The following is a 26298-nucleotide window of genomic DNA, read 5'->3' as shown; positions in this document are numbered from 1 at the left end:
TTTATTCTGGAGCAAGGCTCTGCACAATATTTTATGCCTTTTGGGAAATATTTCTTCTTTTAAGTCACTGGACACTGGTAGAGATAGAATGCCTCACCATGTGGTCATCAAATGACCGTGTGGTCAGAGATTCCCTCATGAGTAGATCTATGGTTAAGATAATAAGTAGGTTCTATTCTTGTGCCAGTACCATACTGTCTTGATGATTACAGCCTTGTAGTATAGCTTGAAGTCTGAGATTGTGATGCCTCCACCTTTGGTTTTCTTTTTCAAGATTGCTTTGGCTATTTGGGGTCTTTTCTGGTTCCATACAAATTTTAGGATTATTTGTTCTAGCTCTGTGAAGAATGCTGGTGTTACTCAATGGAACAGAATAGAGAACCTAGAAATGGACCCACAAACGTGTAGCCAACTAATCTTTGACAAAGCAGGAAAGAATATCCAATGGAATAAAGGCAGTCTGTTCAGCAAGTGGTGCTGGGAAAACTGGACAGCGACATGCAGAAGAATGAACCTGGACCACTTTCTTACACCATACACAAAAACAAACTCAAAATGGATGAAAGACCTAACTGTAAGACAGGAAGCCATCAAAATCCTTGAGGAGAAAGCAGGCAAAGACCTCTTTGATCTTGCCCGCAGCAACTTCTTACTCAACTCGTCTCTGGAGGCAAGGGAAACAAAAGCAAAAATGAACTACTGGGACCTCATCAAAATAAAAACCTTCTGCACAGCAAAGGAAGCAATCAGCAAAACTAAAAGGCAACTGACAGAATGGGAGAAGATATTTGCAAACGACATATCAGATAAAAGGTTAGTATCCAAAATCTATAAAGAACTTATCAAACTCAACACCCCAGAAACAAATAATCCAGTGAAGAAATGGGCCAAAGACCTGAATAGACACTTCTCCAAAGAAGACATCCAGATGGCCAACCGACCCATGAAAAAATGCTCAACATCACTCATCATCAGGGAAATACAAATCAAAACCACAATGAGATACCACCTCACACCTGTCAGAATGGCTAACATTAATAACTCAGGCAACAATAGATGTTGGCGAGGATGCAGAGAAAGAGGATCTCTTTTGCATTGTTGGTGGGAATGCAAGCTGGTGCAGCCACTCTGGAAAACAGTATGGAGGTTCCTCAAAAAACTAAAAATAGAACTACCCTATGACCCAGCAATTACACTACTCGGCATTTATCCAAGAGATACAGGTGTGCTGTTTCGAAGGGACACATGCACTCCCATGTTTATAGCAGCACTATCAACAATAGTCAACGTATGGAAAGAGCCCAAATGTCCATTGATGGATGAATGGATAAAGAAAGTGTGGTATATATATACAATGGAGTATTACTTGGCAATCAAAAAGAATGAAATCTTGCCATTTGCAACTACATGGCTGGAACTGGAGGGTATTATACTAAGTGAAATTAGTCAAAGAAAGACAAAAATCATATGACTTCACTCATATGAGGATTTTAAGAGACAAAACAGATGAACATAAGGGAAGGGAAACAAAAATAATATAAAAACAGGGAGGGGGACAAAACAGAAGAGACTCATAAATATGGAGAACAAACTGAGGGTTACTGGAGGGGCTGTGGGAGGGGAGATGGGCTAAATGGGTAAGGGGCATTAAGGAATCTACTCCTGAAATCATTGTTGCACTATGCTAATTTGGATGTAAATTTTAAAAAATACAAAATAAAATTAAAAAAGAAAGATAAGTAGGTTCATCAGGAATTCATTATAAAATGGAAGTAGAACATCTGAAATCTGGTATAAGCAATGCCCAAAGATACAAGTTCAGCCTGTGTCTTAAGCAGATGTCCGAGACCTTCTCTGACTCCACTACTACTAAACCTTCTAATACACCATCACCACCATCCACACCACCCCAAACCCTCATGAGCCATGTCATTCTCTTTAGCAGCAGAATCTCCGAGTCAGCTTACAGTTGTGGACACGTGGAATTTGGAACAGGAAAAAGCAGAGCTTGGTTCATAAATATGTTGGCTTAATGTGTTGGTTGAGCAAAAAAAAATGGTCATAGCTTTGCTACAATCCCTCTCTGGGGATTGGAAGAAGTGAGAGCCAATGGAGACAGTGGTTAGGGAAAACCTGATTAGCAAGCTGAAGCTGGCATACCTATTCATCCACTCTATGAGGAAAGAGAAGTGGCTTTGAATTAGAATATATAGAGATTCATGAGCAATAGTGGATGGCTTAACTAGATGGCCAGGGGTCTGGAAGGAGAAAGAATGGAAGATAGGGAACAAGGAGTTCTAGGGCAAAGGCTTACTAGGTGAGCTTAGGGGAGTGGGCACAGACTGAAAATTTTTTCATTGCATGCTATTACCACCAGACAGACAACACCCATCATGGAAGAGGGACTAAACAGTCAAGTAGATAAAATGACTTAGCCAATTGATGTCAGCCAACCTCTGTCATTGTCCACTCCAATGCTTACACAATGGGTGCATGGATATAGAAACCATGATCTCAGGGATGGAAGCTATGCATGGACCCAGGATCATGGACTCATACACATCAAATCTGTTCCTGCTACTACCTCTACTGAACTTCAACCTGTCAGCAATGGAGACAACGAGTCCTTAATATAGCACCACCCCTCAAGAAAACAAAGACACTTGGTGGTGTGTTGACCATATTGGACCCCTTTTATTCTGCAATGGCAGTGACTCATTTTAGCAAGAACAGAAATAGTTTCTGAGTATGAGCCTGCCTTTCCTGACTGCAGGATGTCAATATAGCACCACTATCCAAGGGCTTACAGAGTGATGTACCAGGTCAGGATCTTACTTAATATCATGTCATATCGAGACCCTCATTTTATAATAAAAGAGGTAGGGGAGTGGACACATTCCCATGAGATCCACTGCCCACATTATGCAGTATACTACCCAGAAGCTGTCATTCTGACAGAGCAAAAAAAGGACTTATGAAGACAAACTAAAGTGCCAGCTAGAAGATTCCTTGAAGGCTGGGGCACCATCCTCCAGGATGCAGTGTACAGATGAAATCATGAATTGGCCAACTTTTTCTGGGAAGAAACAGATAATAAATATTTTAGGTTTTGTAGGCCATGTGGTCTCTCTTGCCACTCTATTGTGAAAGTAGCCTTAAATACTTTGTAAATGAGTGGGTGTGGCTGAGTTCCAATAAAACTTTATTTACATAAATAAGCAACAGGATGGATTTGACCCAAGGGCCATAGTTTGCCAACCTCTACACTCAATCAGTGGCCTTAATAGTTAGAATATGTGAGTTCAAGATCAAGGGAGGGAAGTAAGTGTGGCCCCATTACGATCACTCCTGGTGATCATCTTGGGAATTTGTGTTTTCTGTTTGCACGGCTCCGTGCTTTATAGATTTAAAAGTCCTAATACCCAAGGGGGATTACATGTATGAGGGGACACATAAAAAGCCCTTTGCATATAAGCTATCACCTTGGGTGTCACCTGGGCTTTCACCTGGGGTAAAAGACGAGTACACAGGAAGAGCAGTCAGCATCCTGTCAATGAACTGATTCACATAATCAGGAGGATGTAAAGTTGCTGTTACTCAATTAGAACAAGGAAGTCTATATTTGGCTTCCCGGTGACCTACCTGTATACTTCTTAGTTTCCCTTACCTTTTTTTAACAATAAATGGCCAAGTGCAACAGCGGCAGTCTGGGAAGGGCATAGTACCCACAGATCCAAGGCCAGCAGAAATGCTAACTGAAGAGAGGGGAATCTAGAGTAGAATATGCAGGAGGGAGATGGTAAGCATCATTTAGCCCTAAGATCACTGCTGTAATATCATGGGTTTTATTCATGCCACCAACCTTTTTCTTACAAGTCTGATGCAGTAAAAGAGACCCATCATAACCACAAATCTAACTGCTCTAGTCAAAATATTTATGAAGGAGTAAATATGACCAGTACAAGGGATATACTGCAGTGGGTGCTGTTCTGTAAGACCTGGATCTTGCTTTAAAATGGAGGTTTTTGGGGCGCCTGGGTGGCGCAGTCGGTTAAGCGTCCGACTTCAGCCAGGTCACGATCTCGCGGTCTGGGAGTTCGAGCCCCGCGTCGAGCTCTGGGCTGATGGCTCAGAGCCTGGAGCCTGCTTCCGATTCTGTGTCTCCCTCTCTCTCTGCCCCTCCCCCGTTCATGCTCTGTCTCTCTCTGTCTCAAAAATAAATAAATGTTAAAAAAAAAAAATTAAAAAATAAATAAATAAATAAAATGGAGGTTTTTATTGCTATAACTTTCTGGAGATATGACCAGCTAACAAACCTCAGCTCTTGGTCCTGTCTGTAGATTGCCCTGGGCTTCCTAGTCCAAAATCACATCTCCCTCTAATGAGCAGCTTGCATCCAAGCATCCAATAATTGGTCAATGCAAGAGTGTAAAGGGACTGGCACCCTCATCACAATGCAAAACAACTTCAAAAGGTCCCTCGGTGAAATCCTATGCAGCCTAATATTCTTCCTTATCCAGTACTGCTTCTTATCCTTCCTTTCCATCGCATCCCTTCCTTTCCCCAAGTGTTGATCCCAGGAGCTCTCCCTAATAAATTTCCTGCCTAATATCCAGTCGCAAAATCTTATTGACAAGGAATCCTACCTGCAGCAGGGAGATATAAATGTCTACCAAGCCCCCAAAATAATTTGCTTCAAATCTGACAAAGAAATGACAAGAGTTCCCTCCTGATGCCAGAGGCCTCCTCTCTTGAATCTGCTGGTCTGTTTTTAATGTAGTGCTCCCTGGTGGACTCCCAATTAACAGTACTGCACCTGGGAGTGCTAGTGATGATTTAATGAGCACCGTCTTTGTTCATACGTGGAACTGTCAAAATGAAGAGTTCTTGTGGAGGCTGGCTTGCTTGATTACAGCTCCAGTGATGTTCCTGGATAAACTGACTGCATCAAAGCTTAAAAGTACTTCCACATAAGGAAACTGGATAAGGGATACATAGGATCTCTCCATATTTATTTTTTTTTACAACCGCATGTCAATCTGTAATTGTCTTGAAATAAAACATTTAATTTTAAAAAGTCCCCTAAAATAGGATTTCTAGCTCTCCTCCCCCAACAGAATAAGTTTATTCTTTTACTGGGAAGTGTCTTCTGTATTAAATGGCTATCCATCCATGATTCATCATAGTTGGATTCAGACTGAAGACTCTGGGGCCTTTTACATGGCTTTGTTTGTTGTTTCAGTTTCCCCTTGAGGAGAGTCAGGGTCCTCTTCTGCAAGAGGCTTAACTGTAGATAAGTCAATTGCTTTCCAGTCATGCTTCGAGAGCCTCCATATATGTCCATAAGGTATTGAAGGATATTATGCAATTAACTGAGAAGTTCTGAAGGAGTTCATATTCACACATTTTTAATATTTGCTCATATGGATCAGTTTATATGAATGAGACCTACTTTTAAAGTACATGCTGCTTTTGAGAGCTGTGCTATTTAAAGATATTCTATAGGATCTTCTTAGATTGACTCTCTTGAGGCTGTGTTTTAGAAAATGGAAAAGATAATACTAAATGAAATTGAAAAATGGAGGAAAAACAAACTTATGAAGAATATATTCACAATCTAATAAATTAGGCTGCAAAATACAAAGTTGGAAAGAAACTGTATTGGTGCACATCCAATCCAATTATTAAGCCATCCAATTATTAAAGTCTGTTTCCTACCAGGAAACAAATAGGGCCCACAGTGCATCAGGGAGTAGTCTAAGCACAATGTAACTCAGTGCTCATGTACAGCATTGTAGGTACCTGAGTGCATGGGAAGGCTTTGAAACAGACTGGTAACACTGCCTACCACCTCAGAAGAGCATTTCCTTTGAAGAATTACATTGCTTGCCCCAAGGTTTTTAACACCCCTTTCAAGCTCAATACTTGAGGTTTATTGTTTGCATTTAAAATCTAGTTAAACCACTGGAGCTATGGTTGCTAGGAAACCAGTATTATTTGGAAGCCGCTTCACCATCTCTTTTGTAGTCACACCCTTAATTAGGAAGAGCCATCAGATTGCACAGTTTTAACTCCCATATTTCCCACTCTGAAAGGTCACTGAGACTAAAGACCACACTTCCAGCATTTTCCACTTCTTTATATTCAAAAACCATTTGTGTAATACATTCCTTTGTGATCTTGATTAAATTGTCTTCATTAAAGAGACCTCATCTTTTGCCACTGCACTTAGCATTTCCTAAATTCTCCTTATGCAGTTTTCCATTATGAACAAAGCAGTTCCCCCAACCTCCCCCGCCCCACGCAGGGGAAATTGTTCATTTAGGAGAACAACTAAAGGGTTAACATTTACTGTTAGCACTTGGCATGCCAGAGTCCTTTAGGGGAGAGCTAATTATTTAAATAAATCACAGTAGTTATTTTTTTGTTTTTTTTGTTTTTGTTTTTTGGCTCCTTTTTTTACAATGACAAAATTTTGGGTCCATTGGACAGGTATTTCTAGTCTGGGCACTTAGGATAGTTTCTTTGTTGCCTTTTCTTCTTTTTACCTCCCCTCTAAAATAATGTTATTTTCTCAAGTTGTTGGGCTGTGACGCTACCAATTTCCTGAAATTGTGGGAACATGATCTTCCAATTCAATATTCTTAAAAGGTTGGGCAGAGCTTAATAGCCTGAGAAAGTACTATCAGCAAATTACGCATGCCTTCATCTGTACCAGTCACTCAGATTGCAGGATCTCAGATTAGCATTTACCCAGGGCATAGAAGAAAGAGATTATAAAGGCATTTGATATATTTCACATCTCCTTATTATTAACTTTCTGAATTTTCAATAAAAGATATCTGGGAACATGTTCCAAGGCCACACTTAATACATGGCATGTGACGAGAAAGCTGGGCAGTTTGCTAGTGTTTCAGGGTATCAGAGAGTACTTTATTTATCCAACAATATGTGTTGGCACCTAACAGGAGCTTTGCTAGTGGCCAAGGGTAAAAGCAAAAAGCAATTATTCTTCCTTTGCTAAAGGATCTCTTTCTCCAGTTAAAGGGGAAAAAAGGGCATGTGTACAAGAAGCATATGAAAACCTCGGGGTGCCTGGGTAGCTTAGTCAGTTAAGTGTCCGACTTTGGCTCAGGTCATGATCTCACGGTTCGGGGGTTCCAGCCCTGCGTTGGGCTCTGTGCTGACAGCTCAGAGACTGGACCCTGCTTTGGATTCTGTGTCTCCCTCTCACTCTGCTCCTCCCCCACTTAGGCTCTGTCTCTCTCTCTCAAAAATAAATAAACATTTAATTTTTTTTAAAAGAAGCATATAAAAACCTAAGAATATATTTATTGAGGGCAAGGACTATTTGCACCCCCAAACTAAGTAAGAGGCTACACAAATATCATGCTTATCCTGGACTGCCATATATTGTATAATCACAACCTAATAAAATTATTTGAACCACATAAAAAATGAAAACTATCTTAACAAGCATTTATCTCCCTCAAATATTCACCTTAAGAGCTTATATGACTCTTCCTATGAAATCAACATCTCTCAAAATATTTCTGAACACTTCTTTGTAAATTGCCTTCAAAGTCTGTCACTCAGCTTTTGAGTATCCTATATCATGGCATATTTGCAGTCTTTGAAGTTGGATTTGGGTGTTGGAAACACCCATGCCTGAATGCCACTGAAAGACAAATGTGATGTGTATTATGGGTGATCTTTTAGTATAGTTTTATTGTAAAACTAATATATGATTCAAAAGTAGTGAGATGTTAAATGATTTTATATGTCTTAGAAATCAGTCCCTCTTACAAAAACAAATAAAAATATTTTTTCTAATTGATAATGTGGCTTAAATAAGTACATGTGAAATTGGCAATTTTATGCATATAGCAACTGTACTTTTGCTCACCAACTATATTTAATCTTCTAATAGACTCACTAATTTAAAAATGGTAATATTTTTCACTTTGTTCTGGCTATTAGGAGGCTCACAGCCAAATTAATAACATTTGAAGAAATTAAGTATGCATTTTTGGATAAACTTTACCTCAATCTAACTTTCCATTTTCCCCCTTGTTCATTCTTATGATCTATTTCTATGGTATTACAGTAAGTTAAGTTTTTGAAATTATTTCAAATCTCTCTGAAAAAGAAAGTTGGGTATAAATATCTATATTCTTCTTCACTTCAATGTTTTTTCATTAGAGATACATCTCATAATCATTTATTGATACTTATACATGTTTCTTTTGAGCAAATAACATAAGAAAATGAGCACAATTAGAAGATTGTTCAGAGAAAGATCAGTGGAAAGGGAAAAGAAGTTATGCATTCCATCAAGTCTAGCTTAATAGTAAATGACTACAATTCTATTTGATTTTATAACAGATTTGCTAAAAATCTAGCATAATATTAAATAATAACAACAAATTGGTTTGCTAAATTCTAGAGATAATGAACAAGCAACATGAGCATATCCTGGAAGTCATAGGCAGAATTTCATACACTTTGTAAGTAAGATGTGATTTAAAAGATCTGTCTTCAAGAGGCACAGCCCTGGGTCAGACTCAGCCACTTAAGCATCCAGCTTCGGCTCAGGTCATGATCTCATGGTTCGTTCATGGGTTTGACCCCCACATGAGGCTCTGTGCTGACAGCTCAGAGCCTGGAGCCTGCTTCGGACTCTGTGTCTCCCTCTCTCTCTGCCCCTCCCTGCTCATGCTCTGTCTCTGTCTGTCAAAAATAAATAAACACTAAAAAAATTTAAAAGATCTGTCTTCAAAATGAAAAAAAAAAAATATATATATATATATATATATTTGGCATAAACAGATAAGGCTTGGTCTCGTTGAACTTCTATGAATTATTAGAGTTTATACCTGAATTAGTAAAGTGGCTTGTTGTCTATGGCAATATACGATGATAATACAGTATTTGTACTGGAAAGATAATATCTTTCCAGTAAGTTGCTTTGAGATTCAGAAAATAGATTCAAATTCAAACCAATATTTAAGATCTATCTTCATCCTATTTAAGAAGATGTTAGATGTTGGTAGTATTAAACATTTCAATCCTCATAACAGGTTAAATTTGTGCAAGACATTTTCATCAGTTGACACAGCTACCCTAGTGATGAGGGACCATAAGGCAAGCTGAAGGCCATGCACAAGCTAGCAAACACCTTCCCCAGCCTGCAGGTGGGATATGTGTAATATTTCTCAGGCACTACTTGCTGCCCAAGAACAAAGAAAAGGGAAGAACAAATGGTTAACTGATAGAGATAACAGTCACGCAAGACATGAGTCTCCATCAGTTTACAAATATCTTAGTAAATTACAAGAAAAAGGCAATCTTATCAATAGCCTTGTCTCCAGAGACCTATAGACAGTTTCCTGGATCCCCAACATCACCCTCCTCTCCACAGTGATGTAGGGAATAAAGGCAAAAAAGAAATGGCAGGTAAAATTAAATTTCTTTATAACCTGCACCCCATTGACAAATACTTGAGGCAAATACAGAGTATCACATTTTTCTAGGAACCCCCTACCATCCTAAAGATAATGCCTTACTAGAGGGAAAACAACCTTAACTTGACAATAGTCAGGCCTCCGGTGTCTTATGAGTCCTCTTTAGCATATGAAAGTCTTGGAGCCCTCCCTTTGGTCTTTACCTTCCCCAACTCCATAGTATATAACCAGTCCCTCTTCACAACCCCAGTGCAGCTGTTTCTGCCCACTGGTCCTGTCCCTGTGCTTCAATGAAATCACTTTTTTTGCACCAAAGACATCTCAGGAATTCTTTCTTGGCTCTGGACTCCCTACCAAAACCCCATCACTAGGATCTTGGGTATTAAGATAGGTCATTACACATGACAGCCTGAGGATAAATTCTCCAATACTCTCTCCATTCCCCATAGTGGGTAATAGCATGGACTTTGGAGTCAGGTAGATCCGGGTTCATTTTTTAACTAGTTATGTAATTTCTTTGTTCAATTTATTTACCATAAAATGGAGATAATTATACTTATATCATAGACTTATTTTGAAAATTATACATATGTAAATTGCTTAGCTCAGTAGGTTATCAAGAAATAATAACTAATAGTAATAGTTTTAGTAGTAATAATAAGAGTAGTAGTGACTATAGTAATTATTCAAGAAATAATTGAGGACTACATATTACAAATTAAAATGCAAATATTAAACAGTATTTCCCACATGCAAGTGCTGTTAATCTTGTGGTCCTATAAAACATATTTAATAGGGTGCCTTATAGGTTAAGAGTCTGAAGCTCATGTGCATAGGGAAGTGAAATGGAAAGGCAGCAGGAATATAGTTTTAGTACTTTTGATGCTGTTAATTCTATACCACATCTGAGCTAGTAAAAATTGCTTGACATCACCCCAAACATCTTCTCCTGACAATAATATCTCCATATTCTCTTCCTTGATCTCCTTCCTAGCTAAGGTAAGTTTGGGTATGGTCAGGAAAAGGGGGTTTGGGAAAACATTGTTAGGTAGTGTGGGTGTGGAGTGCTCACCTATACATCTTTTACACCTCTTTCCGGGCACATAGGAAGAATAAACTTATCTGTCCCTGCATTTAACCTGGTTCATGAGGCCAGTTTTTGACAAGAACTATTAGCAGAAGTGGCCTGTGTCATTTGCAGGCCATAGCATTGAATTGTGAGGGTGAGACCTCTCATACTGTCTTCCTTGTTCTGTGATCAAGAAGGCTAAGTGTTCCAGATGAGGATGGCAGACCCCCTTACTTCAGGTAGACTTGTTATTTTGGAGATTTTCCTGTGAAGAAGAAATTGGTCTTTGTTGTGTTAAGCCATAAGATTATTTTTTGTTTTCTCACCTAGCTTATCCTGATTAAATATAGGTGAGTAGAAGTGATTTCAGTTCTCTCTCTCTCTCTCTCTGTCTCAATTATTATTCTGAGTATATCCTGTGGAGAGAAAAAAGGAAGTTTAAAGGAAATACCCAATTGTTACAAAAGGAGCTCAGTTTTCTACTTTACAAAAATGAAGGGAGATAATAAACTTTTTTTTTTTTTGCTGAATTTATTAGATAAGACTGAGTGGGCTAAGGACCCAGTTTCTTGCCTTCTTCTAGTTGCAGTAAAGTGGTAGCTAATGGGGAAAAAACGAACAGGAAAAAATAAACTTTATGGAACATATAGATTGGTTTACCCTGTGTTCTCCTCCCTCCACGTAAATAATGGTTCTCCATAAAGTATACTTTTATATTCGTAAATATAGAATTACAATCTTTTATCTGCTATAGACAACCTAGAGTTCTTCTGTTAGACAAATGTTCATTTTGACATGGGTTTCTTCAACTAGCAGGAGAAATCCTTAAGGACTTAAAAAACAAGGAGGTCTCCCACATACTGCAAATTAGGAAATAGGCAAATAAAAGAAGAGGAAGATAAGATTAAAGCCATTTCCCAAGTTGAACGAAGTTGTGACCTGGTTCATAGTTCAGAAATCTTTTGTGTGATGCACAACCTACTGTTCAAGCTTCCCATCACTTTTTGTTCTGTATCTAAGAGGTCTAAAAAAATTAAATCCCTAAGGAAATCTGGGGGCAAAAAACCAATATGGTATATTTAGAAAAACCTTACCTAACCTATCCAAAACCTACCAATTATAAATATTTGTGAAATTCTTGGAAATTTAGAAAGTTATAACAGTATAACATGAAATAATTTAGGAGAGACAGGAAACCAGAATCAGCGATATGTGACAAGTGCATGACCTTGCATTTGTGCCACCATAATGGCAGTTTGGCCAGTGTGCATAGATTTCACCGATGTCAACTAAACATTTTTTTCCCCATTAGCTACCACTTTACTGCAACTAGAGGAAGGCAAGAAATTGGGCCCTTATCCCATTCAGTCTTATCTAATGAATTCATCAGAAAAGTAACTGGAATGTGCAGAATTCTGAAGAGTTATTTTTTAGAGATTTATGTTATGTCTTTAAGAAGAGTATGGATGTTTTCTTTTAAAATGTAAGCTAATCTGAAAAACTTACCACATGACTTTATGTGTAACTGGTGTAGACCAATCCAATGAAGAGTGTGTCCTTGGGATCAATGCCTAGAGGTCCAGGAACTCACAGTGGTCTTTAGTCTTCTTAAAGCCCCCAGACTCCTCCATGACACTGGACCCCCTGACAATATCTGCATTCTGGATCTTATCAGTGAAAGGGGTAATGTCATAAGAAAAAAATTAGTTAAACCCTTCTATTTCTTTTTTTTCAATATATGAAATTTATTGTCAGATTGGTTTCCACACAACACCCAGTGCTCATCCCAAAAGGTGCCCTCCTCAATACCCATTACCCACCCTCCCCTCCCTCCCACCCCCCATCAACCCTCAGTCTGTTCTCAGTTTTTAACAGTCTCTTATGTTTTGACTCTCTCCCACTCTAACCTCTTTTTTTTTTCCTTCCCCTCCTCCATGGGTTTCTGTTAAGTTTCTCAGGATCCACATAAGAGTGAAACCATATGGTATCTGTCTTTCTCTGTATGGCTTATTTCACTTAGCATCACACTCTCCAGTTCCATCCACGTTTCTACAAAGGGCTATATTTCGTTCTTTCTCATTGCCATGTAGTACTCCATTGTGTATATAAGCCACAATTTCTTTATCCATTCATCAGTTGATGGACATTTAGGCTCTTTCCATAATTTGGCTATTGTTGAGAGTGCTGCTATAAACATTGGGGTACAAGTGCCCCTATGCATCAGCACTCCTGTATCCCTTGGGTAAATTCATAGCAGTGCTATTGCTGGGTCATAGGGTAGGTCTATTTTTAATTTTCTGAGGAACCTCCACACTGCTTTCCAGAGTGGCTGCACCAATTTGCATTCCCACCAACAGTGCAAGAGGGCTCCCGTTTCTCCACATCCTCTCCAGCATCTATAGTCTCCTGATTTGTTCATTTTGGCCACTCTGACTGGCATGAGGTGATATCTGAGTGTGGTGTTGATTTGTATTTCCCTGAGAAGGAGCGACGTTGAACATCTTTTCATGTGCCTGTTGGCCATCCGGATGTCTTCTTTAGAGAAGTGTCTATTCATGTTTTCTGCCCATTTCTTCACTGGGTTATTTGTTTTTCGGGTGTGGAGTTTGGTGAGCTCTTTATAGATTTTGGATACTAGCCCTTTGTCCAATATGTCATTTGCAAATATCTTTTCCCATTCCGTTGGTTGCCTTTTAGTTTTGTTGGTTGTTTCCTTTGCTGTGCAGAAGCTTTTTATCTTCATAAGGTCCCAGTAGTTCATTTTTGCTTTTAATTCCCTTGCCTTTGGGGATGTGTCGATTAAGAGATTCCTACAGCTGAGGTCAGAGAGGTCTTTTCCTGCTTTCTCCTATAAGGTTTTGATGGTTTCCTGTCTCACATTCAGGTTCTTTATCCATTTTGAGTTTATTTTTGTGAATGGTGTGAGAAAGTGGTCTAGTTTCAACCTTCTGCATGTTGCTGTCCAGTTCTCCCAGCATCATTTGTTAAAGAGACTGTCATTTTTCCATTGGATGTTCTTTCCTGCTTTGTCAAAGATGAGTTGGCCATACGTTTGTGGGTCTAGTTCTGGGGTTTCTATTCTATTCCATTGGTCTATGTGTCTGTTTTTGTGCCAATACCATGCTGTCTTGATGATGACAGCTTTGTAGTAGAGGCTAAAGTCTGGGATTGTGATGCCTCCTGCTTTGGTCTTCTTCTTCAAAATTCCTTTGGCTATTCGGGGCCTTTTGTGGTTCCATATGAATTTTAGGATTGCTTGTTCTAGTTTTGAGAAGAATGCTGGTGCAATTTTGATTGGGATTGCATTGAATGTGTAGATAGCTTTGGGTAGTATTGACATTTTGACAATATTTATTCTTCCAATCCATGAGCAGGGAATGTCTTTCCATTTATTTATATCTTTTACTTTCAATTACCTTATATCAATTACCTTCATAAGCTTTCTATAGTTTTCAGCATACAGTTTTCAGATCTTTTACATCTTTGGTTAGATTTATTCCTAGGTATTTTATGCTTCTTGGTGCAATTGTGAATGGGATCAGTTTCTTTATTTGTCTTTCTGTTGCTTCATTGTTAGTGTATAAGAATGCAACTGATTTCTGTACATTGATTTTGTATCCTGCAACTTTGCTGAATTCACGTATCCGTTCTAGCAGACTTTTGGTGGAGTCTATCAGGTTTTCCACGTATAATATCATGTCATCTGCAAAAAGCGAAAGCTTCCCTTCATCTTTGCCAATTTTGATGCCTTTGATTTCCTTTTGTTGTCTGATTGCTGATGCTAGAACTTCCAGCACTATGTTAAACAGCAGCGGTGAGAGTGGGCATCCTTGTCGTGTTCCTGATCTCAGGGAAAAAGCTCTCAGTTTTTCCCCATTGAGGATGATGTTAGCTGTGGGCTTTTCATAAATGGCTTTTATGATCTTTAAGTATGTTCCTTCTATCCCGACTTTCTCAAGGGTTTTTGTTAAGAAAGGGTGCTGGATTTTGTCAAAGGCCTTTTCTGCATCGATTGACAGGATCCTATGGTTCTTATCTTTTCTTTTATTAATGTGATGTATCACGTTGATTGATTTGCGAATGTTGAACCAGCCCTGCTGCCCAGAAATCAATCCCACTTGATCATGGTGAATAATTCTTTTTATATGCTGTTGAATTCGATTTGCTAGTATCTTATTGAGAATTTTTGCATCCATATTCATCAGGGATATTGGCCTGTAGTTCTCTTTTTTTACTGGGTCTCTGTCTGGTTTAGGAATCAAAGTAATACTGGCTTCATAGAATGAGTCTGGAAGTTTTCCTTCCCTTTCTGTTTCTTGGAATAGCTTGAGAAGGATAGGTATTATCTCTGCTTTAAATGTCTGGTAGAACTCCCCTGGGAAGCCATCTGGTCCTGGACTCTTATTTGTTGGGAGATTTTTGATAACCGATTCAATTTCTTCGCTGGTTATGGGTCTGTTCAAGCTTTCTATTTCCTCCTGATTGAGTTTTGGAAGAGTGTGGTGTTTAGGAATTTGTCCATTTCTTCCAGGTTGTCCAATTTGTTGGCATATAATTTTTCATAGTATTCCCTGATAATTGTTTGTATCTCTGAGGGATTGGTTGTAATAATTCCATTTTCGTTCTTGATTTTATCTATTTGGGTCATCTCCCTTTTCTTTTTGAGAAGCCTGGCTAGAGGTTTGTCAATTTTAAACCCTTCTAATTTCTAAGTGTGGCAGAGAATCAATCCTAATGGGCAAAATGTGGTAGAAGACAGGTATGCATGACAAAGAGCTATTTACAATAATAAGGCACCAGATCTTTGTGTGTTTATGAGTGTGAGTGCGCGAATGTGTGCATGCGTGTCTGCTCTGTAATCCTGAGTTGGCGATTTATCCCTGAGATTGCTTGTGTTCTTAAGAACACAGTGCAGGAATGAAGGATGCCTAAATTAAGATACACAAAAAGAAAAAAAAATGTAAGTAGTTACCTTTAAAGATGGAAAAAATGTTTAGTGTCCATATCATTTTTCACATAGCTGAAAGAGAGAAGCTTTCACAAAAAGTGGCCTCTGGTGTAAAACCCAGTAATCCTGCCACATTTACATCTTTCTGTCAAGAATACCTTTCCTTTATTCATTGGAGCCTGTAGTAAGCTTGGCTGTCAATTCTGGGGCAGGTCTGAGCAGATTCTAAGGAAGGACAGTGACACATCCCCCATCGTCCCTATTTGTATTAAGAAAGAAACCGAATAGAATCATGTTTTTCTTTACTAGCTTCCCTCACCAGTGAAAAAGCTTTGATAATGTGGAACTCTGCCTGATTCCTTTAGCACTGGCTGTCCTTACCCTCCCAAACCCATTTTCCCAGCCTTGTGAATATATCCTTTTATAAAATCAAAGCTTCCTGATTTTGTAGGCAACCTCTCTGCAGTTCTTAGTATGGTATGGTGGCAGCTTGCTCTCACTACTTGTTGGGATAGTTTGCCACCACTTCCCAATATTTGTGCCAGGAGTCATGGATGGGAAGCCAATTCCCTTCACATTTCATAAAGTATCTTGACACAATCTGTATTTATGTATGTATGTATGTATGTATGTATGTATGTATTTAAGAGAGAGCAGGGAGGGGAGCAGAGGGAGAGACAGAGAGAGAGAAAGAGAGAACCTAAAGTAGGTTCCATGCCCAGCGCATAGTCTGACGGAGGGTGGAGTGGGGGTGGGGATCAATTTCATAAACGGGAAATCATGACCTGAGCCAAAATCAAGAGTCAGATGGTCAACCAACTGAGCTATCGGGTGCCCCCAACACAATCTGTTTTATACTATAGGGTAAACTCCACTTTATGGTCACCAGAGCCTAGAGTCCTGGTGCCTAGTAAAGTGAATTGACCTAAAATAAGCCTAGAGACTCCAATTGCCCTTTATTTCTCTTGATGAAGCCAGATGACCTCAACCCAGGGTATAGATCCTTCCTAGTGCTTGATTTTCTCCAAAATGGTCATATATTTGGGGGGATAGGTGAACAAATGCATTAAGATTTTGATGAACACTAAGAATCATTGAATCATTATAATGTACACTTAAAACTAATCTAACACTATATGTTAATTATACTTCAATCATTTTTTTTAATGGCCATAGATCTGATAGGCAGCAAGCTAGACCCTAAAAATATCTTAGGAGTGTCAAACCCTACCCTTAAAAGTTCTCGTGTGTTTACTTTTTTTTTTTTTTTAATTTTTTTTTTCAACGTTTATTTATATTTGGGACAGAGAGAGAGACAGATCATGAACGGGCGAGGGGCAGAGGGAGAGGGAGACACAGAATCGGAAACAGGCTCCAGGCTCTGAGCCATCAGCCCAGAGCTCGACGCGGGGCTCGAACTCACAGACCGTGAGATCGTGACCTGGCTGAAGTCGGACGCTTAACCGACTGCGCCACCCAGGTGCCCCATTACTTTTTTTTTTAAATCATAGAATGTTGCTGCTAGTTTCTTATCTATAGAATAAACTCAGAACACTTATCAGGTGCTCAAAACATATACATGAAATAAATTATTGATGGACTTTCAAGTTGGCGATCCTGTGTTACATGCTTTAGTGATGTTCTTAGTAAATGATGGGTGTCTGTGAACTATAGTTTAAGGGTGAAGTCCAAGGCTGAGTAAGTGATATACAAAAACTGAATCCATGATCTTGCCATTAGGACTATAAGATCCCAGTTAACAAGATAAAATCTTGACAAAAACAAAAACAAAAACAAAAACCTCTACACTGTTAACTGCACCCAATGTGTTCTCATCCCCAAGACCCCTGTGAGACTTCTTCAGCATAACCTCCTGAGGTTCCCAAACCCTAGTTTGAGTAAAACCCCTGCCATGAAGTCATATGTTCACAGAAACTGGTATAATCACAGGAGGTCAAAGTGTTCTATTTTGCAGCTGAATTCCAAAATGAGCTGGATAATTTTATGACCAGCAATAAAACTAGTAGTTATGAGAGCTAAAATAAAAAAGCTAATCAGATCTCATGTTTCAGGACATAAACTTGTCACCATGAACATTAACAAGATTTTCCCCCCTTAAATGGCAATGCAATATGTTATAGAGGATTTTCACTTTTTAGTCATCTATGCCATATGTTTGTTCCTAGGAAAATTAAATTCAGCATGCATTTATTAGGTACCCACTGTGAACAAAGCACCATCCTAGGCAAGATTTCCATAGGGTTGAGAAACTTGCAAAATAGAATTAGGCATAATCTAGTTGCAGAGGGAGATGTGTACAACCAGAGCCCACATCAGTGACTCCAGGGCATCAAGAATCATAGGATTCCCAGGAATTCACATTACAAAAGGCACCTGGTGTTTTGGGAGGCAACTTTCAAGGGGATATTATGACCAGGAGTTGGTTCCTTTCAAATATTAAAATCCTCACCCAAGTCTGAGATGAAGGATGTCCACCCAACCTTAGGAAGTGTTCCCTGTGACAACCCTAAATATTAGGGTATATCTAAGAGACAAGACTGGAGAGGGGAAGAATAGTAGAAGAAAATATTTGCGTTAGCCTAGTATGATTTTCTTATCTAAGGAGCTTTAAATTTCAAAAAGCAAATCTCTTTAGGAGATTTTTAAAAATCCAGAATTTCTTCGAGGCAAATCCATCCCTTTGAAAGCTCTGTCATATTTGTAGGATGGTTTTCTTTCTCCTATGGCAGTAAGGGCCCTAATTCTAAATGGGAGTCCATCCAGAATGCTGGAGAGTGGAAAGGAAAAGTGACACCAGGAAGCTTAGAGCACTAGGGAGGAGAGAAGAAATAAAGCATAAGCAAAGTCGAATTCTAGATGCTAAGGGGGATAGAAATACTATTACCATGTCTGGTATCTAGTTACCTCTGCTACCTGCAGAGAGACAGGAAATTGTGGGCAATTCTGTTTTCACAGTGGCAGTAAAGCAGCTAGCAGGGAAGAAGTTTTCTAGACTTGAATGGGAAGTAGGAATTTTAAACGGTTGGGGTTGGGCCTTCCATGTGGAAAGGATAGCCTAAGCTTCAGTCATAAACAAAGGACTGCCATATGAAACACAATAAAATAGGCATTATATGATAGAAGAGCAACAAACAGGCAGTGGAATTTCAGAAAAAATAAACAACTAATTGTGAATGAAGGGGCTACAGAAAACTTAACAGAAAAGATGATGTTTTAACAGATATTTAAAGGTAAGTAGGATTTCAAGTGATGGAGGAGGCATTATGGTGTGAGGCATTCCAGTATAAGGACATAGTGCAAACAACAAAATAGGTTAACTGTTCCTATTTTTCAGCAAAGGACTAATACTAATATAGTGAAATTGCACTATCATGCTCTTTGTTGGAGATGAAACTGGAAACTTAATCTTAGGTTTGTAATTTCTTCAGACTACAGGGAAACTACAGAGGGTGGCCATGAGCTGAAGTATTTTTTAAAAATTTTTAAACTTTTATTTATTATTGAGAGACAGACACAGAGGGTGAGCAGGGGAGGGGTAGAGAGAGGGGAGACACAGAATCCAAAGCAGGTTCCAGGCTCTGAGCAGTCGGCACAGAGCCCAACTTGGGGCTCGAACTCACCAACCGTGAGATCATGACCTGAGCTGAAGTCAGTTGCTTAACCAACTGAGCCACCCAGGTGCCCTAGAGCTGAAGTATTTTTAAGGACATAAATCTGTAAGCAAGCATTGTTAAACAGGTTGACATTGAGATTCAAGAGACAAGAAACAGATTATTCCCCTTGCCCGTCTTTGCTAAATTAGAGAAGGGGCCTACCACTAGGCTTTGACTTAGACATTCATTTATTCCAGGAAGCCTTAATATCCTCAGGTCTGGATTAGGACTAAATTGTAAATATTGATTTGTCAGTATCTGCCTTAGACCATCAAGGCCATTAAAACAGGTTATCTTATCTGCCTTATTCTCCATTTACCATTTTCTTTTTTTTTTTTTTTGTACCTGGCCCCTAGTAGATACTTAATGGATATTTATTGGATAATTAAGTGAAAAAAGGTGTGAATACTTTGAATGAATCAGTTGGAAAACAAGGGAATCAGAGTAGTGGCAATAAGAATGAAAATCATGGGAAACATGGAAATTACTATCCAAAGGACTGGAGACTCATGGGATGTGCAAAGGGAGCTATGTCCAGCCTGAGTGTCTGGTAGGATAGTGATGCTGTCCTACAATTATGCAGTCAGAGTTCTGTATCCTATCAAATAGAATCTACTCCTTTTATTAAAAAATTTTTTAAAAATCTTTATTTATTTTTGAGAGAATGAGAGAGACAGGGTGGAGCAGGGGAGGGGCAGAGAGAGAGGGAGACACAGAATCCGAAGCAGGCTTCAGGCTCTGGGCTGTCAGCACATAGCCAGACGTGGGGTTCGAACCCATGAACCGTGAGATCATGACCTGATGCTTAACTGAGTGAGCCACCCAGGCGCCCCCAAATCTATTCCTTGTATGAAACTTCTGGTTGAGGTGTTTGGAGCTCTCTTACTAATTTTAGAAACGTGTTCGTGGTCTCTTCCTATATATCCCCTGCAGGCTGATTCCCCGGATGGGAAGATGTGAGATCCTGGTGCTAACTAAATGGGGTCTGATACTCCACTTGGGAGTGATTCCTTATCATACCATGATTCTGATAAAGAGAGAAGCCAGAAGTTGAGATGTTTAGATTTGATACTTTAGGCATCTGCAGCCTAGAAAAATTGTCAGTGTACCCCTTTCCCATATTCAAATAATATATCTGAGAAAGGTGAAAAATTTTTAGATAATTTTTTAGAATAAAATGGTTCAAGTCTATGGAAGTGTAATGTTGGCATTGTAGCGATAGAACAATCTCCAGACATTCTCAGTGTGTATAACACACCAGAGTGGCTATGCTGTACCCAGTTCGATGGAGTTAGTTATGGTACCTGGCTGGGAGTTAAATCTTCCATATAAAGGTAACTCTTTGAAGCAGATGATTTAGATGGATTAGTATATACTGTAATATGTTTCAATACATTTATTGTAATCAAAACTCATTGTTTTAAGAAAGAAGAAAAATAAAATTCAAAGTCTTATTGGAAAAAGAAAGTTAATTTTCATTGAAAAAACATCTGGTTAATTTGGTAGCCAAATATCAGAATGAAAAAAAAGAAAAAGAAAAACCTCAAAGCTGTAATTCAAAACCTGAAATAATTAAATTCTTAATTTAGAATGGAATTATTATAACTGGTCATATTTTTCTGCACATTAATCTAAAAGAATTTTGTATCTGGATTATTTCGCCATTGAATATGCACCTGCTTCTCAGATTGGCAAGGCAACAATTTGCTGTGAAGAATCGGTTGTTTTGAATGGCTAATTGGTTACAGGTGCAATGAATTAACCATCTGCCTTAGAGACTGACTCAACTAGGGGAAGGAAAATCCTTTTCTGTCACTTTGGGAGTACATCAGTGAGATGTGATTCTAACTCGAAATTTGTGGATCCTATGCGGGGTGAGGTGAGTGGGAGGAAAAGAAAGCAAGTTTAGTGGTTAGTCAGAAGAATATTACAGCGTCATATGTGAGACTGATTTCTTAATGTTTTAATAAGTAATAGAATTCTCTTTTGAAATAAACCTCCAGCCATCTCAAAGTATAAAATGTTTAAAATATATCCAGAAGAGAGAATAGTAAGCCCATAGGTGGATTTACACCCGTGCATTTAATATGAACTTGTTTTTGGTTTTCAACTTCTAGCTGTTCTCTCTTGGTTCAAATCTAACTTTTGAAACATTCAAAAAGTTTATTATATTAATCTACGGGTGTGTCACAATACTTTAAATCTTTTATTTCATCAGGTGACTTTCTAATTGCTGACCTATGGGGAGACAACATTTCTAAATGTTCAACAACAACCAAGGATGGTCACAATCTTCTGACTCTAAGAAGACAAAATGAAGCCCTTTCTGACTATGAAATGGCCATGTGCACTGAGTAACTAGGTAGGAAATACTATTAGGTAATGTGGTCTGACTGTACCTCTTTGCTGTCAGGTAAATACTTTATTTTTCTTCCTATACCTAACTGAAATCATGTTTTATATGTTTAGTTTACAATATCTGCTTTTTAATAGCCTTAAATATTTAAGAGTTTCACTTGGCTTAATATGTTTCCTCAATTAGAAACAAGATTCTCAGAGTACTGGAGTCTGTTCTAATTAGGGATTTTTCTAAAAGCCTCTTTTCTGCCCACCCACATTAATCTTGGGGAATTGATTAAATGGAAATCAGCTTTTTCTCACAAAATGATGTGGAATCTTTCTGGGTGCAAACACCTAGAAACAAAGTTTCACTTCCGATTGGTCTTGTAATATATCTTAATGTTTGATTGACTTGGTTAAATAAATTAATACTTTCACCATCTTTAATTATTTTCAGCAAAACACAATCATTTGTGCTTACATGGGTGCCCTTATAAAACCATATGACCTTTTGCCATCAGTAAGCAGAGCAAAGTAGCCAAGTAGGGAGGACTCTTCGGTATCATTTTAGTTACTAAGAATATGTGAGAATGAATGGGAATTTTAGGCATGATTTATTGTTTTCCAAAAAATTTCTCATTTCTTTTATAAAATATTTCCTAACACAAACAGAATATTTGGGGAGAATACTATTTTCAAGATTCCAGTTAAGGGTTAGGTTGTTTCAAAAATATTTCCCATCAAATGTGTTGGAAATTGAATAAATTAGGCACCATGTAATTCCAGTTTTCCTTACCTTGTCAAAATGTCATAAAATGCAATATTTTTCAATAGAATGACATTTTACTTTCCTTTATTCATTTAGAAAAGTAAATTTATGAAATTTACATTCTCTCTTTTTTTATTTTTTTAATGTTTATTTATTTTTGAGAGAGAGAGAGAGAGAGAGAGAGAGAGAGAGAGAGAGGGCATGAGCAGGGGGAGGGACAGAGAGAGGGAGACACAGGATCTGAAGCAGGCTCTAGGCTCCAAGCTGTCAGCACAGAGCTCAATGTGGGGCTCGAACTCACAAATCATGAGATCACGACCTGAGCCGAAGTCAGATGCTTAAATGACTGAGCCACCCACGTGCCCCTCTCTTTGAATATATATATACAATTTTATTCCAGTGAAATCTTTGTACAACAATGAAATATTTCTGACAAAAGTTCACACCTTTCAAATATTATTCAATACAGCAACATTCCATCTGATGAAAAACTTTAGTCAGGGAGTTTCTTAAGATAATTATAAACATACATGGTTTACGTATATCTATTAGATTGCTCTAGAAATAATTTAAGAGCACTATAGAAGTAATGCTTTCTCACTGTTATATATATAGTTTCTTTTCTATCCCATTAAATGAAAAAATTACCAAGTAGTTGTCAAATGATATCAAATGGCATTCTTTTCTGCTTGTTTCTGAATGCATACAAATGCTCATGTTGATTTTCTCTTTCTCTTCTAACACAGTGATATACCTTATGGTATAGCTCCACTTTATTCCCTCCCTTCATTCCCTTTTAGTGATGTCCTTCTCCAATTTAAATTGGTGTCAAAGAAAATCCTTGTGTCACAGAAGCTGTTTAAAGAGGTTACTAATAGCAGAATTGAGAATTATGTATCTTATCTAAAATACCTATACTATCATCAGAGCTGGAGGTCACTTTAGAAATCCCCTTCCAGGGGCGCCTGGGTGGCTCAGTCGGTTAAGTGTCTGACTTCGGCTCAGGTTATGATCTCGTGGTTTGTGGGTTCGAGCCCTGCATCGGGCTCTGTGCTGACAGCTCAGAGCCTAGAGCCTGCTTCAGATTCTGTGTCTCCCTCTCTCTGCCCCTCCCCCACTCTCACTTTGTCTCACTCTGTCTCTCAAAAATAAATAAGTGTAAAAAAATTTTTTTAAAAAAAAATTTCCAGACTACTAATTTTTCAAACATTTTATAGCAACTGGACTCCTTCCAATGCAAATGTAAGATGCAGTAGAAAAATGCAATACTGTTCCAGCTGATGCAAGGATGAACTGCTCAGATCCATTTTTTATTACTTTCTTTGTTGTGTCTGCAATCCTTAATGTTCAGGGTAAAAGTCCTTTTTTAACAACATTTTTTCCTGCTAGGAAACTGAAGCGTAGAGAAATCATGTGGCTTATCTAAAGGTAACCAGTTGTTAACAAAATCAGAAGAAAAGTAAGTTCTCTTGAATTCTTATGTAGCTTTTCTTTACTGTTAAAATTTGAATTTTAATATTTGAATTATCCATATGATTTCTTTTTATTGGTTAAAGTGCCCTGGATCACTTATCACTTCATCTGACCTAACTCATGTATATGAAGATACTAGTGCCAAACCTTTCCTAGATTCCCCCTTCTCTGAGCTCATGATAACCTTAAATCCCAGTACGTAAGACTTTCAATCTCTTAGACAGTTGATTATGCCAAATGCTTAGCATGCGGCCAATAGATGACTCCAGGCTATTGATGATTTCATTAAATCTTTCCCAATCTATTTATTTACACAATTTCAGCTGGAAAAAAAATGCACTGAAATGAAACATCTCATTTCCAGTCCTGGCCTGAGGCAAAAGGAGACAATGATACATATCCCCAATTTAGACTAGACAAAACTAGCTACATTTCAAATAGAGAATTCACATTGTGAGTTTAAAACCAAGTTAACCTGAAACGAGACATTTTCTCCCTGTATATCTGTGCACAGCTTCAGTTGATGGAACTATGAACTGTGTATCTGAACCAAAGGACCAAATTTTTCTAAAGAAATGTTAAAACTGGCAAATTAACTCAAACACTGCCTTAGAGTTTCCCCCTTTTTCTTTCCTGTTGTGGTGGTCACTGTGGCATTCACTGGTGGCAGACAAATGAAAAAGTGTTTTATTGAATTATCTTGATTGCCATATTGATCATTTTTTGTTGCTTTTGTTCCTAAGCACAGAAAGGAAAAAAAAAAAAAAAAAAAAAAAAAAAAAAAAAAGGCAGCGAAGCAAGCTTCCCTTTGACCAAAAAAAAAAAAAAAAAAAAAAAAAAAAAAGATTTTAGGATAGAGAAGCAATTGGTTCCAGTGAAAAATCAGTTAAGGAAATTTTTCAAAATGGAAGGATAGTTTTTGTTTTGTAATGAGGGTTTGCCAATTAGTCACAAATGAACTTGAACACATTTTCTTGATAATCATGAAGGATGATGGCTAAATGGATCAGCCACACATATTTTATAGTTTGTACCCCTGCAGTGTGGGTCTTTACCTACTGCGTTCCAAGTACTTACAAATTAAGTTGTTAATGACTGATCAATATTTTAAAGCTAAGTGTCACAAGAAACAATTAGATTACATAATTGAGTTTTAGCTAATGTGAGTTTCTGCAGAAGTTCACGTGCTAAAATAACATTTCAACTTTACACTTGTCTTCTGCTAAGTTGTTTTATTTTTCTCTTTCCCTCTTCAACATCCTGATCAGATCTCCAGATTTCCAAATCAACTTTCATTGTTCAAGACTCAGTGTAGATTTCAAATACCAGGTTGGTATCTTATTTTTCATGTTCTCCATGTCTTCTTATGGTTTTATATAAGGAAAACCATTTCTATTTTGTACAGTGATACTAATACTTCTTTACTATTCAGTATTCTTGTAGTTAACAGCATGCTCTTTTATAACACCTCATTGGAAATATAGATACTCTGAAACATTATTTTTTGAATTGTTAAATGTAAATCATTTATACTGCCGTACTTTATGGGAGAAGCATATGCTGAATTTTAATGGTGTTTTAGTTTGCAGTCCAAAACTGTGAATGTGTGCATACAAAACCATGAAATGGCTAACGAAATGTTCCATCAGTTGTAGGCTGGGTATGTACAGGTCTATCTTATCTATTATCAATTTATATAATATATATATATATATAATTAAAAAGTATATAATAATGAAAAGATTATTTTTAATATAAAGTAATAATGTTATTAAACCTCCAAATGGTATTCATGTAGATGGTACAGAGAACATTGAAGACTTGAGAACAATTATTCTAGTTGCTAGACAGCTTCAGTACATGTCAAAATTAGAATCACCTAGGGACCAGCTTGACCCCACCCTGGGCCTCAAGACTCCAACTTTCCAGAAATGGGTAATGACCTTCCACATTTAAAATAATCTGTTGAGGTGACTCTGACACTGACATTGATCTAGAGGGATTTTCTACAGGGAAAGGTAAAGTGTTACGCTATGCTTGTTGTCTGCTCCTGGACACTTCGTGTTTTTCTGCTTTAAAAATTATATCTGGTTGTGAATTTTTGATATAAGCTTTGAAGGTTTGGAGGAAGATGGCTGAATTGACTTTATTTATTTCTCCTTGCTTATTTTTTATGATAGGCCATTAGTAGTGTTGGCAGCATTTACTATGGAAGTTTCTCAGTGTTCCTCAGGAGATAAGCCTAAAAAGATAAACAGTTTGAAGCCAGAACATCTACTTGCTAAAGTGTATAGGGTATTAGCATAATACTAGCCTCTGAGATGACTCACATGATATTTTGATACCTTGAATTTAGACTGCAAATAAAAGTGCTATATTTCATTATACTTTTCCATTATCTAATATATGCTTTTTCTTAAATTTGTAAAATATATTTACTTAATAGAATTACAAAGTAAGAATTCATTTAAGTAATGTACATCTTGCTTACACTTGCATCTCAATATTAGATAGGAATTTGCCTGAAATATAAGTAAAAGTCTAGAAAATCAACCAAACAT

The 26298-nt window shown here is 37.9% G+C and overlaps 1 long non-coding RNA gene across 1 annotated transcript in view; it reads left to right on the top strand.

Moving 5' to 3' along the window:
- LOC123379939 overlaps positions 1 to 24524 on the top strand; it is a 51229-nt gene extending 26705 nt beyond the window's left edge. The window contains exons 2-3 of the long non-coding RNA XR_006585021.1: positions 21374 to 21517; positions 23654 to 24524. This is a non-coding gene — a long non-coding RNA (uncharacterized LOC123379939). The remainder of the gene's footprint in view (positions 1 to 21373; positions 21518 to 23653) is intronic.
- Positions 24525 to 26298: the final 1774 nt, after the last annotated feature.

The sequence above is a fragment of the Felis catus genome, chromosome C2 (genome assembly GCF_018350175.1).
Source record: "Felis catus isolate Fca126 chromosome C2, F.catus_Fca126_mat1.0, whole genome shotgun sequence".
Lineage (NCBI taxonomy): Eukaryota > Metazoa > Chordata > Mammalia > Carnivora > Felidae > Felis > Felis catus.
The sequence above is the reverse complement of the archived record's forward strand: the minus strand, read 5'-3'. Positions and strand labels throughout refer to the sequence as shown.